Genomic DNA, 12,526 nt, shown 5'->3' on the forward strand with positions numbered 1-12,526 from the left:
AAATAAAAAACTAACTATGTGAAACTAGACAAAATATATGATATACATTTTGTATGAGAAGAGGTTGGGTGGAGCGGTTGACATCATTAAATCTGCTTTTATTTAGGATTACAATAGTCCAAAGCGGCATAAGTTTATTTTAATTCTATTGTTATCGGTTCGAGGGACTTTACTAACTTTTATAATGGCACTTGTGTGTTGTGTTTTTGTGGCGTATATATCTAGTCAGTTTTTTTCGGATAATATGCAATTATTTCGATATATTGAGGTCAACGGCGGCGCAGGGAAACAAGCGTGTGACTGTACGCGGCGGTTTTGGGTTCAATTCCCATTGGAGGAAATTAAGTATTATTTCTTAATATTACCATTTCTTCGGTCTGGTGTCGAGGCAAAAGCGCGGCGTTGAATTCTGTTACTCAACACGCAATGCCCCGAGAATTCGGCAGAAAGTGGGGAACGGGGTATCTTAACACCGTTCCCCACTTTCCCCACCACCGCTTTTGCCTTGGTAAAATGAAAATATAAATTGAAAGAAATAGAAATATAAATAGAAATAAATATTTCATCTCCTCGAGTGGGGATAGAACCCACAACAAGTCAGTTTTAGTCACACTTTGTACCTCTGCGCTACGACTTGCGTATATAGGATGAACCTTTATAATATGTATTTATTAGTACCTATATGACGAGACTATGTGTTTAGAACAGTATACTTTTTAAAATAGGGCAGTATATTAAAAATATGGGATACTCTCACGCAAGCAAGCAATTAATAATATGTATTTATCAACTATAAAAATAAAAATATGTTAGTTATTTAAAAATAAAATATAACTTAAAGTAAGCTGTGTGTAAACATTGGTAGAAAACAGTAAAGAACAATAAACGTATATTATTTAGATATTTTATATACCAATATATGAAATAATATTTTCTTGTTTTTTTTAAGGAGATATTTGAAAAAATTGTAATTTTATTTTTATTTTTTTTTTAATTTTTATAATTATACATATGTTAACACCATAAAGGACCCAAAATATAGCACATATCATATATTTTGAATTATAACTTTATTTATTGAGTTTATCATTTTGTTTTTTATGGTGCAGTAAGTAAGAAAAAGTGGCAGTTATGGGTTCAAATTCAATAGTTATATTTTATTATACATTGAATTAGGACATCTATGTAAAATGGGCAATGGAGTGTATTAACACTAGGTTCCCTTTACGTACCCTGTTACAACTATGCAGCGTTAACCTAAAAAAAAATATGCATATACAATTAATAAGCATTAGGATAATGAAAATTCATATATCATAATTATTTTTACTCCATCAGTTTACTGCTACTCGAAATTACATACCAAATATCTGTTTATTTCAGGCGAGGCTTTTAAGTAATTGATTTTATATAAATACGGGCACTACAAAAGTAGTGTGATATAAAAATTAAGTTGATATTTCTATTATGGAATGCAATTCTATTGAGAATACGTTTAGGATGCTTTTAATTTCGCTAAAAGCTCATATTAAATTGGCAGGATAAATCTGTGTTTTACTATTTCTAATAGATTATTATAAATAAATTATTTTTTTAATTATTTTTTTTCATCCACCAAAATTTGAACCTGCAATTACCGCTCATAAACACAACCAACTGAACCATAAGAGAGTTAATAATTATAATAATTTCCTTAAAACCTGTTATATTACAGTTTTTGTCTATTTGATATGTGGCCTTTGTAATATTGTTCAGATGTCTTATGAGTAGGATAAGGGAAGTAAATTAATATAAAACCTAACTATTAGAAAGCTATAGAATTGATTGTATATTAAGTTGCTTAGAGTATGTAATAGATTAAAATATTATTAGAAATGATAATTGTAATGCCTGACGTTTATAATGCTTTAGATACAAGTAAATTAGGAAAAAAATAACCCCACCTTTGATAATTTTTTTTTTTTTTATTTAATCTATACTAATATAATAAAGCGGAAGAGTTTGTTTGTTTGTTTGTTTGTTTGTTTGTTTGTTTGTTTGTTTGTTTGAACGCTAAGATCTCTGGATTTACTGGTCCGATTTTCATTGTTTTTGTTTTGTACGAAAGCTGCATTCTTCAGAAGTGCTATAGGCTATATAATATTATATTACACATATATACTAATAAATTAAAATACTTTCTAATTTGACATGCAATTTATTCTGCCATGTTAATAACAACCGTCGTCGCTACGCGACCGCGTTCGTTACCGCGTCATTTTGATATTCATCCTTATGAAAATAAATATAATAGTCACTTTTAGCATTTCATCTAGATTGAAATTATATTTCTATAGAAATTATATTGTTATATTTCAAGCAGGCGTAGCCGCGTCCGGGTCCGCTAGTCTAGATATAAAAGTGATTTATTTATTTGTTTTGCTGTGTTTGTTTAAGTATTGGTAAAAACATGTGCTTATATGACTGTTAGACTGCACAGCATAGCTTGTAAGGTATCCATACAAATGTAATAAAAATAAAGTTTTAAAAAAAAATTAAGGTGTTTTATTATATAGATACTTTAAATCGTTTTTTTTTAAGTTTCTTTTCTTAAGTGATCTCTACATACCTCTTTCGCCTCGTCCACTGTCATCAACCTCTTCATACATGCCCTTCAGAGGTCCTCATGCTTTTTACGTGTCCTTTCTCCAGTATTTTTGATACTGTGTTTTCGAAGGTCAACAGAGGTCTCCCTTTACTTCTCTTACCTCTCACTGATCCATCATAGATCTTTTATGCCATTCTTTCGTCACTCATTCGTTCGACGTGCCCAAACCAGCTGAGCACGTTCTTCTTAATTCTCACCGTGACATCCTCGCTATAATAAATGCATTAAAATACCTATTTATACAATATACATACAATTTATTATAGAAAGTTATTTCCACACTCAATAATGTTATCATATGATTAAAATAGAAAATTCCATATTAAAGCAGGGCACTCGGTTTGCGTAAAAGATAACAGAATTGCGTTTTACATCCTTGCTTCATTAAACTACGAGGTTGTCGTGAGTGTGGTACCTACCTACATGTTAATGAAGTTACAAATGGAATTATAGACTCTATTTATATCACAGTATAAGGGGCACATTGACTCGTGTGGTTTCAAAGGGGTTGGGAAAATTTCGTGATTACATACATTTATTTTATCGGATGGTTTAAATATAAGGATAAGTACCTACCTACAGAGTTTCTCTACTTTTTTTTCAGCTTCACGCTGTATCCCGCACACTCTAGGGTAGGCAGAGGGAACCTAGTGTTAAGACACTCCGTTACCCATTTTCTGCCGTTGGAGGCATTGCGTGTTGAATAGCAGAACTCAACGCCGCGTTTTGCCTCGACACCAGAGCGAAGAAATCTAAATATAAACGCAAATAAATATTTCACTTCCTCGAGTGAGGATCGAACCCACAATTAATTAATTAATATTTTAAAGTTAAATTATTTTGATTATAATTCACCTTCGCTATCACGACAAAAAAAAGGAAAGAGATTAATAAATAAGAAAATGCAATATACAGGATTGTTTGTATGGTTATTCAAATGGAAATTTTATACGCCTGCGTTTTCATACTTTAGACGCCGCGTTTAGACGGAGTGTATTGTGTGTGACATGCCTTTATGATGCCGGCTTTTCATATGCATTACGTTTACAGAAAAGCAATATTAATTAATATTTTATACATTTGTAATAAATTGAAAAAAAATACCATGTTTTTATATTTACAAAACGTTATATTCTTTGTATGTGCACTTTTCGCCGAATTCTGGAGGCTGGGCTCAATTTATTAAGATTTACATATAATATTTAGATTTTCTTTAAATAGTAATAGTAGAATAATATGATTCTAAACGATATCATTTGCCATGCCGTTAATATCGCTAATATGTGGACGCCTTAACACAGTCCATGTCTTACATCTTCACAGACCGCTGCACACCTCACGCTACATGTGTAGCATTCCTGTTCAGCCATACGAATATAATTAATTGAATTTGTTGAGTAAACAACTATTTATTTTTTTTAAACATGCCAAAGGATATTTACTTAGTTCAGAGGTAATTGCAGATATGTTGAAGGAGGAACGTGTTGAGACACTTGGTAATTAATAAAAAAAAAACATTTTAAGTCTTATTTAACGGATAAATTTAATTTCGTCGAGTGGGAATCGAACTCACAGCCAACCAGCTACGAATGGCTTCCAATCAACTATAAACAGTGAAAATAATATACGACACAAAATTATAGGCACCCATGATTATTTTATCCAAAAATAAATTATTAAACAATATTTAATATTTATTTAACAAAAACAAACTTTTTATTAATATAAAATAAAAAAAAAACAAACACAAACAAAATGCAAAAATAAGTTTCACATTACTATTTAACTTGACCATTTGATTTGCTAATGAAGCCCGCGGTTTCATCATCCATCAGCGGGAGCCAATTCTTTCAAGTTATAAACTGCTCTCGAGTTATTATCGGAAATGTTTTAAAGCCAAATAAAAACTTTAGCTAGTACGTAGGTACTTTATGGCCATTTCAAGCTGATGTCATCTTTATGTTTTTCGCTTTATTTTAAAGTCTCTTGTCTTATTTAACGAGTGCAGTAATGAATCAAATGTATAAATTTATTATTTAAACAAACTATTAACTTAATAATCTGCATAACTTTGGTTTTCTAATAATAATGTAAATTTATAAACAATATGTATACCTATTTACTTGTTATTGAAAAGTAACATTTCAGCTAGATTAGATATTAAGGACTTATCAAAATATAATAGTGAAAACTGCATTTAAATTGGCTAAGGCTTTTCTGAGATTACCTTTAACAAACGCACAAACTATTTTTTTTTTAAATAATTTTGGATTATTACGTTATTATAAGACACCTTTATTATAAGTATACTCGTAGATAAGTTTTTATGTGATAAGATTAAAACTATCCTTATATAGATAGGTTTATATGTATATAATAACAAATTGATTACTAATACATAATTCTTATTATTTTTTCTTTTTAATCAGCTTCTTGCATGAAATACTTTTCAGAAAAGAAATATAGCAGGGTAGACAGATAGAATCTAGTGTTAAAACGCTCCGTTTACTACAACGAAAATATTTAATCCTCGGATAGGCCATCGAACCCACAAGTGTCACGTTTACCTTAACGCATTTACCATAAAGGGAAACTTAATATTAAAAGAAAAATCTTAGAAGGAAATAGCAGATTAGTCCATTTCCACAAGGTTTAATATAATTATGATTTGCTGAATAAATTAAAGTCTCTAGTTCTAGAGCAAACCATAAGTTTTCAGAAAGTAAAAAGTGAATGCTTTAAGCATTAAATGGCATTTGCAGGAGCAGTATGAATACAAAGTGCGATAGACCAGGCACTGTACGGCTATTAAAACTTTTGGTACTAAACATGAGTACCAAAGTTTTACTTTCTTAAAAAATTATATCTTTTTAGTTGAAATAGTTTTTGGACTTGTGAGAATATTTATATTAAATGGCATTTATAATACGTTAAATTGACGTTTTAATGAACACTTATTGCCACTTGTCGCCTTTCACAAGCCTTAACCTTTACAGGTGTTTAGACCAAAATCTTTCCAGTCTGATGGACGGCCGCAAGTCAATATTTCAATCCCGCACCGAGACCTTCGACATCCTCTCAACCAGTGCTTGGTACTATCTCAGGGACAGAGGACCCTTATCCCTACCCAACCAGTGTCGCCGTAAAAGTGAATAGGGTAACAGCATTAAACTCAAATCAGAAAAAAGTTAAATTTGTGTTATTGTTTGATAAAAGAAACTTCTTAATTGGAAAGTTGATTAAATAAACAAATTTTTAACGTCATCATGTCTTGGTTCAAATTATGTTCAATAAATACCCGATAATATCTACATCTAATTTGCAAATTTTTTTCTTAATTATTATTAAATTCTCTATTTAAGAATAGTACTTACCCAATATGACAAAGGCAAATAGAATAACATAGATAAACGCTAACACAATGAACAGTTTCCTGTTGGCCCTGAAACAATAATAACTGGACTTGCCAAAAATACTTCGTTCGTCAGTGTTTCTTGTACCGTCTTACTTTGCCTTGGTACCTACTTAAGGAAGCGGCGTTAAGTAACGTTGGCTTGAAATAAAAACATAATAATAAACTGACTAACTAACTCAAAAGAGCATGAGGACCATTAAATGACTTTTGGAACGACTCTTTCAGTCTACAAAAACATCAAAGACTAGTGTAGCATAGATTCAGTAAAGCAACAATTTTTCATTTTTGAACCAATAAATGATGGTTTTTTTGGAAAACAAAAAAAAGTTAAAGCAATAAAGTGCCCGAAGCACGTGGAATGTTTCCATACTATAAAAAAGGCTGGTTGAAATAAAAATACATTTATAGCAAAAAATTTGAAAATCTAAAACACGCTGAAATTAAAGTAAAGAAAAGCACATTGTATATAGATAATGTTAATTTACATGTGATTAAAATGTAATTAACAGATATAATATGTAGAGATAGTACAGATTATTCGGGCTACGACCATATGACATTCGCCTTTGTCATTTTAATATAGTTAGAGACCCGTAGTGGTAAACACGACAGGTTGTGGGTTCGATTCCCATTCGAGTAAATATTTAGTATTTTAATTTTTAAGCTATGGTGTCGAGACAATGCGCGGCGTTAGGTTCCGCCACTCAATACGGGAAACGGAGTGTCTTACCACTGGGTTCCCTAGATCTACTATGCTGTGTGCGTGATACAACGTGACGGTACAAAAAATGTAACGAACTTCTACATATATGTATATATGTCTCATCATCAACAGCCATCTTTTGTCCACTGCTGGACTGGATAGGCCTTCCTCAATTCTCGCCACCACACTCGATCCTCAGCTCTTCAGACCCATCCCCGTACGAAACGACCGGTGGGACGACATCCTGCCAGATAGGCCGACGACATAAAGAGGTTGGCAGGAGGCGGATATATGTCTACTTTTGAGAAAAAACAATGTGCATATAATTATGGAAAGACAATGTTATCAAAAATTAGAGATGTGAGTAGTAGTTCAATATAATGAACTCACATATTTGTCGATTTCATTCCTATTAAAAAATGAAAATTAAATGAATGCCAAGTTCTAAGTACAACATAATTTATAAGTAAATAAATAAATTTAATCTTAATTATGTAAATACACACATACAAGTTTTATAAATAGGTAATTTATATGAGTAAATGAGAGAAAACGAAACGCAGATACGCGGTCTTACTTTGCAAATCGCGTAAAGATAAAACGATGATGAAAATACGTTATCTTGATTACTTACAGATTGTAAACATAAGGCTGCTTGATCTACACGAATTGATGAATTGACATTCACCAGTTTAACAGAAGTCAAAAGGAACATACGTATAGAATCTAGGACATCTATAGCAGGCACCACCTCGACTAGGCCAGTCTAAGAGATTTCTGCTCGAACAGCTTTCTAATCAAATGGCAGGTGATTTTAGAATGGCAAAGCTTTGAGCGGTGCCACCTTGGTCTATATAACCAAACAAATAAAAGCTTTAGTACTATTAATATAGTTATTATAATTGATTTGCGTGATTTGTGGTTCGATCAATATTTTATATTAGAAGGTATCTAATTCATTGAATTAATTTTAATTGTAAATGTTAAATTCGTAATTACTATTTTCTAATTAACGTTATGTTTAATAATAATATTATATAAATATTTACAGCATGAAGCTGATTTACATACAGCATGAAGCTGATTTAATTTTATATATATATCAACATTTTTTTTTATAAATATTACCTTTATGTAATATAGAAATTGTACTTTACGTTGAAATAAATAAATATTATTTTTCTTCAAAACCCGTGCAATTACGTTAGATGTATTGTAAAATACTAATATAATAAAGCGGAAGAGTTTGTTTGTTTGTTTGTTTGTTTGTTTGTTTGAACGCTAAGATCTCTGGATCTACTGGTCCGATTTACTATGTTTTTGTTTTGTATGAAAGCTGCATTCTTCAGTAGTGCTATAGGCTATATAACATTACATTACACATATGTACTAATAAATTAAAATACTTTCTAATTTGACATGCAATTTATTCTGCCATGTTAATAACAACCGTCGTTGCTAAGCACCGGTTTGCAAAGTTTCTTTGTTGTTTTAAGAAAACGTCACCCAAAATGAACTTATATTTTGATATTCATCCTTATAAAATAAATATATTATATAATATTTAATAAATATTCTTATAGTTCAAGCAGGCGTAGCCGCGTCCGGGTCCACTAGTATTGATATAAATGCTCTTGACAGACGAACAAGAACAACAACACAACAACAACAAAGTAACCCAATATAATTATTCGTTTTGAGATACGGAACCCTAAAAATGACAAATAAACGATAAAGTGTACCTATAGATAATAAAACACTTATATGAAATTTGAACTCACAACTTTAGCTTATTGTAGCCAAATATTACTTCAAGTCGCCACAACTGAGCCACATTGGAAAAAATAACAGAAAATCGCAACCATCTAATAATTACTCTTTCATTTCTGCTGGTGCTTTCTGCGAGCGTACACTTCGGACCAATCCATTTGAAATAACATCAAATATTTTTATATAATTTACTAGCGGCCCGCTCGCGGTTTCACTCGCGTGAACTATGTTATTATTAATTTCTGTCTCCATGACTACATCCTTGTGTAAAATATAAGTAATAACTTTTTAATAATTTTATTTTCTATTGTTAATAGATAAAAAAATTTAATTCCTAATATTTAGCCATATGAGACTTGGCATATTATTAAAATAATGAGTTTCAAAACATGTTAGTAGGTATATTAGGCTCTACAATTTTTTGAATATAAATTATGAATATACATTCAAGTATAAAAGCAGACTGTTACTTTTACAATGCTCTGAAAGCGTCATAGAATGAAGAGAGTTCGAGTGAACTCGACGCCTTCCATTGTTCGTCGTACCTGGTGGAAACTTTTGATTTTGGTTTCAATTGGGCCAAATTTTCAAGTATAAAACGCTACTAAGAATAAGCCATTCAAATGTTATAATAAGTCATTATACTAATATCGTTATGTTTTTTTTTATAACAAAACAAAAAATAAAAACAAAAAATATCGATCGCTAATATTGAAAAAACTACTAGAGATTTATAATATATGCATTATCTATATATATAAAATCGAAAGGTCACTCACTCATCACGAAATCTCAGAAACTACAAGTGCTAGGAATCTCAAAATTTGCATATGAGTTACTTATAGAACTTAGGTGCTCGCTAAGACGGGAAATTGCAATATTCGATTTCTAAGGGGTTGTTTTTGGGGTCGAAAGTTTGTATGAAACTTCGTTACTACAAATGCTAGAAGTCTCAAACTTTGCATATGGAGACAGAAATTAATAATAACATAGTTCACGCGGGTGAAACCGCGAGCGGGCCGCTAGTATAGATATAATTTAGCTTATATAACTCAATTCTATATTTTTAATATAAAATAATATAATTCGTTTTGGATTATAAAATAAATATTTCTTACTTCTCACCATAGCATAAAAAATAGCGCAAATACTTTTCCATTTTCATTATATTCACCATTTTGAATGTGACGAATACATTATAATGCATGAGTTTCTTTCCTCTAATTTAAAACATAAATAGGGTTGTCACGAATATATTTAAAGTAGTCCAAACAAAGTCTTCATCAAAGCAATAGGGAATTTCCTTTGAACTTCTCATTGATCGTAGAGCAAGCCCTGTAATTTCGGCATTACGCTATCTCAATATGGTAAGTAAAAAAGTTACAAAATATATGAAGATTATAAAACCATGTCAAACGATTTATGGTATTATGACAAATTACACCTAATTTATATATAAAACCGCATAGATATGGTTTTCAATTAATATTTGTAAATTGCTTTAAATAACACATTAATGTCGATTTTATGTGGTTTGTAAATAATGTCCATAACTAATCCTCACACACAAAGGCGAACTCACTGTTTAACACATTTAATTTGATTTATTTTTCATACACCTGAAATACTACTGTTTAACAAAGTTTTTCAAATATCAGCGATATAGTACATCAGCTAGGGAACCTCGTGTTAAGACATTCCATTCCCCACTTTCTGCCGAATTCTAGAGGCATTGCGTGTTGAATGGCAGAACTCAACACCGCGCTTTGCCCTCGACACCAGAGCGAAGAAATGGAAATATAAACGTAAATAAATATTTCACTTGTTCGAGTGGGGATCGAACCCACAGCCGCTGTGCCACGACGGCCTCGATATACGCGTAGTACATAATCCATAGCTATATTATAAATTCGAAAGTAACTCTGTCTGTCTGTCTGTCTTTTACGCAATCAGGGCCAAACCGCTAATTCTATTGTGATAAAATACACATATAGAGATACTTGAGGGTCTCGGGATGAACATAGGATACTTTTTTTCTCATATTTGTAATATTTTCGATATATATCAATATATTAAAATACTTATAATTGACATGCAATTTATTCCGCCATGTTTATAATAACCGCCGTTGCCAAGCAACGATTTGCAAAGTTTGTTGTTAGAAAACGTCACCCATAATGAGCTTGCTTAACGCATCTCTCTATTGAAAACTGAAAATAATTTCATAAATATATTTAATAAATATTCATATAGTTCAAGCGGGTGTAGCCGCGTTCGCGCCCACTAGTCTAAAATATTTAAATAACATTTTCAAAATAAAGTCATATTCGCTGTATCTTTCAATACACGAACGCCCCGCACAGTCAACATTATCCATCAATTAGCTGACGATCAATCATTCCCTCTCTGCTTTGCCACACTAATTACTTTGAAAATAGCCATAATTAATCTATGTTTAAAAACATGTTAGGACTTACGTCACATGAGATACAAATTAAAATACAAAGTAATCGTTTAAATTAATGGTGGTGGACAGGATATCTTAAATATGTTTACCTAGAGAAGAAGAATTATTAATAATTTTGACGAATATAAATAACTTTTGACAGTGAGGCAGTCGACCTAATGTAAAAAATATAGATAACTGATGTGACAAATCTTTTTTCCAAAAAAATATATTTGAATGACATTTTTAGATAAAGATTTTAAGAATGTAGAGTTCGGAAAAGAAAAAAAATTAGCTATAATAAATGAATGTATTATTATAATAAAATATTAGAAAACAATAATCACATTCTCTCGCCTTGACACAGACTAGAATTAATATTCAGATTTTAAAATAGAAGCCAAAAGGCCCACGTTAAAATATTTGTGCACCTCTCCCGAACTTTTTCAATTCAAACACTGTGAGGTACCTGCTCCCTTTCCACGCTATATTGGTTTTGAAATATTCCGATTATTTTTATCTCTATTTATTGCATATATACCTAACTGAATAAAATAACAAAGGAAAGAACAGTATATGTTTGTCAAATCTTTATCTACTACTTAAAATGTAAATTAAGAAATTTAGGTCTCTACAGGTCATCATTAAGATATTGCAAGTGAAAGAAAAAATAGCGAAAGTTTATTTTATCGTCAAATTTATTTCCAGCATTACTTTTTGCTGAGACATGTATTTTAGTGACGTAAAGTTACCTCGAACTTTACCTTTTGTTACTAAAATAAAAGAAGTTTTGGTCAGCTTCACGCTATATCACGCACATAGCAAGATAGGCAGAGGGAACCTGGGAACCTACTGTTCCGTTCTTCTGTTGATCTGGAGGCATTGCATGTTGAGTGGCGGAACCCAACGTCGCGCTTGCCGGGCCTGGCTTTGCTATTATTTACATTTTTCAGTATAATACTGTAAAACAATAAGAGTCCGTCTCATCAGTCACATACAGGGATGCGTAGAATAAGCGACGAAAATTCTTTTAATGGAATCAAGCGCATGTTCATATTACAATAAATGAATAAACGTAGTTTCCCTTGATATTACATTTGGTATTATAATAACTGGCTTATATATTTGAGTTTTAAAGGTTTTTTTTGTACTTCTGTTATATTTTTTGCTATTGGCTCAATAGTATGACGTTAAGCAATTAAAGTGGTGTTTAGAGCGGCCTTGGAAATATTCTAGACTAATAGGTGTTATTCTATGTATATAAAAATTTAACTTTTGGATTATTTAGGCCAGTCGTGGCGTAGGGACACAAAGTCTGACCGCAAAATAGACTGGTTCAGGGTTCGATGTCCGCTCGAGGAAAGAAAATATTTATTTAAATTTCATTTCTCCGCTCTGGTGTCCAGGCAAAGCACGGCGTTGAGTCCCGCCACTTAACACGCAACGCCATGCCTCCATAATTCGGCGGAAAGTGGGGAATGGAGGTTCCCTCTGCCTACCCTGCTGTGTGCGGATACAGTAAATTGCGAGTAGTTTTTAAAATGT

The 12,526-nt window shown here is 31.6% G+C and overlaps 1 protein-coding gene across 1 annotated transcript in view; it reads right to left on the reverse strand.

Annotated features, from left to right (window-relative positions):
- The window catches only part of fdl (beta acetylhexosaminidase fused lobes), a 72,832-nt gene that overhangs the window by 41,682 nt on the left and 18,624 nt on the right, over positions 1-12,526 (reverse strand). The window lies entirely within an intron of this gene.

The sequence above is a fragment of the Heliconius melpomene genome, chromosome 14, assembly GCF_056956725.1.
Source record: "Heliconius melpomene rosina isolate 202511_hmr_F chromosome 14, ASM5695672v1, whole genome shotgun sequence".
Classification (NCBI taxonomy): Eukaryota; Metazoa; Arthropoda; class Insecta; order Lepidoptera; family Nymphalidae; genus Heliconius; species Heliconius melpomene.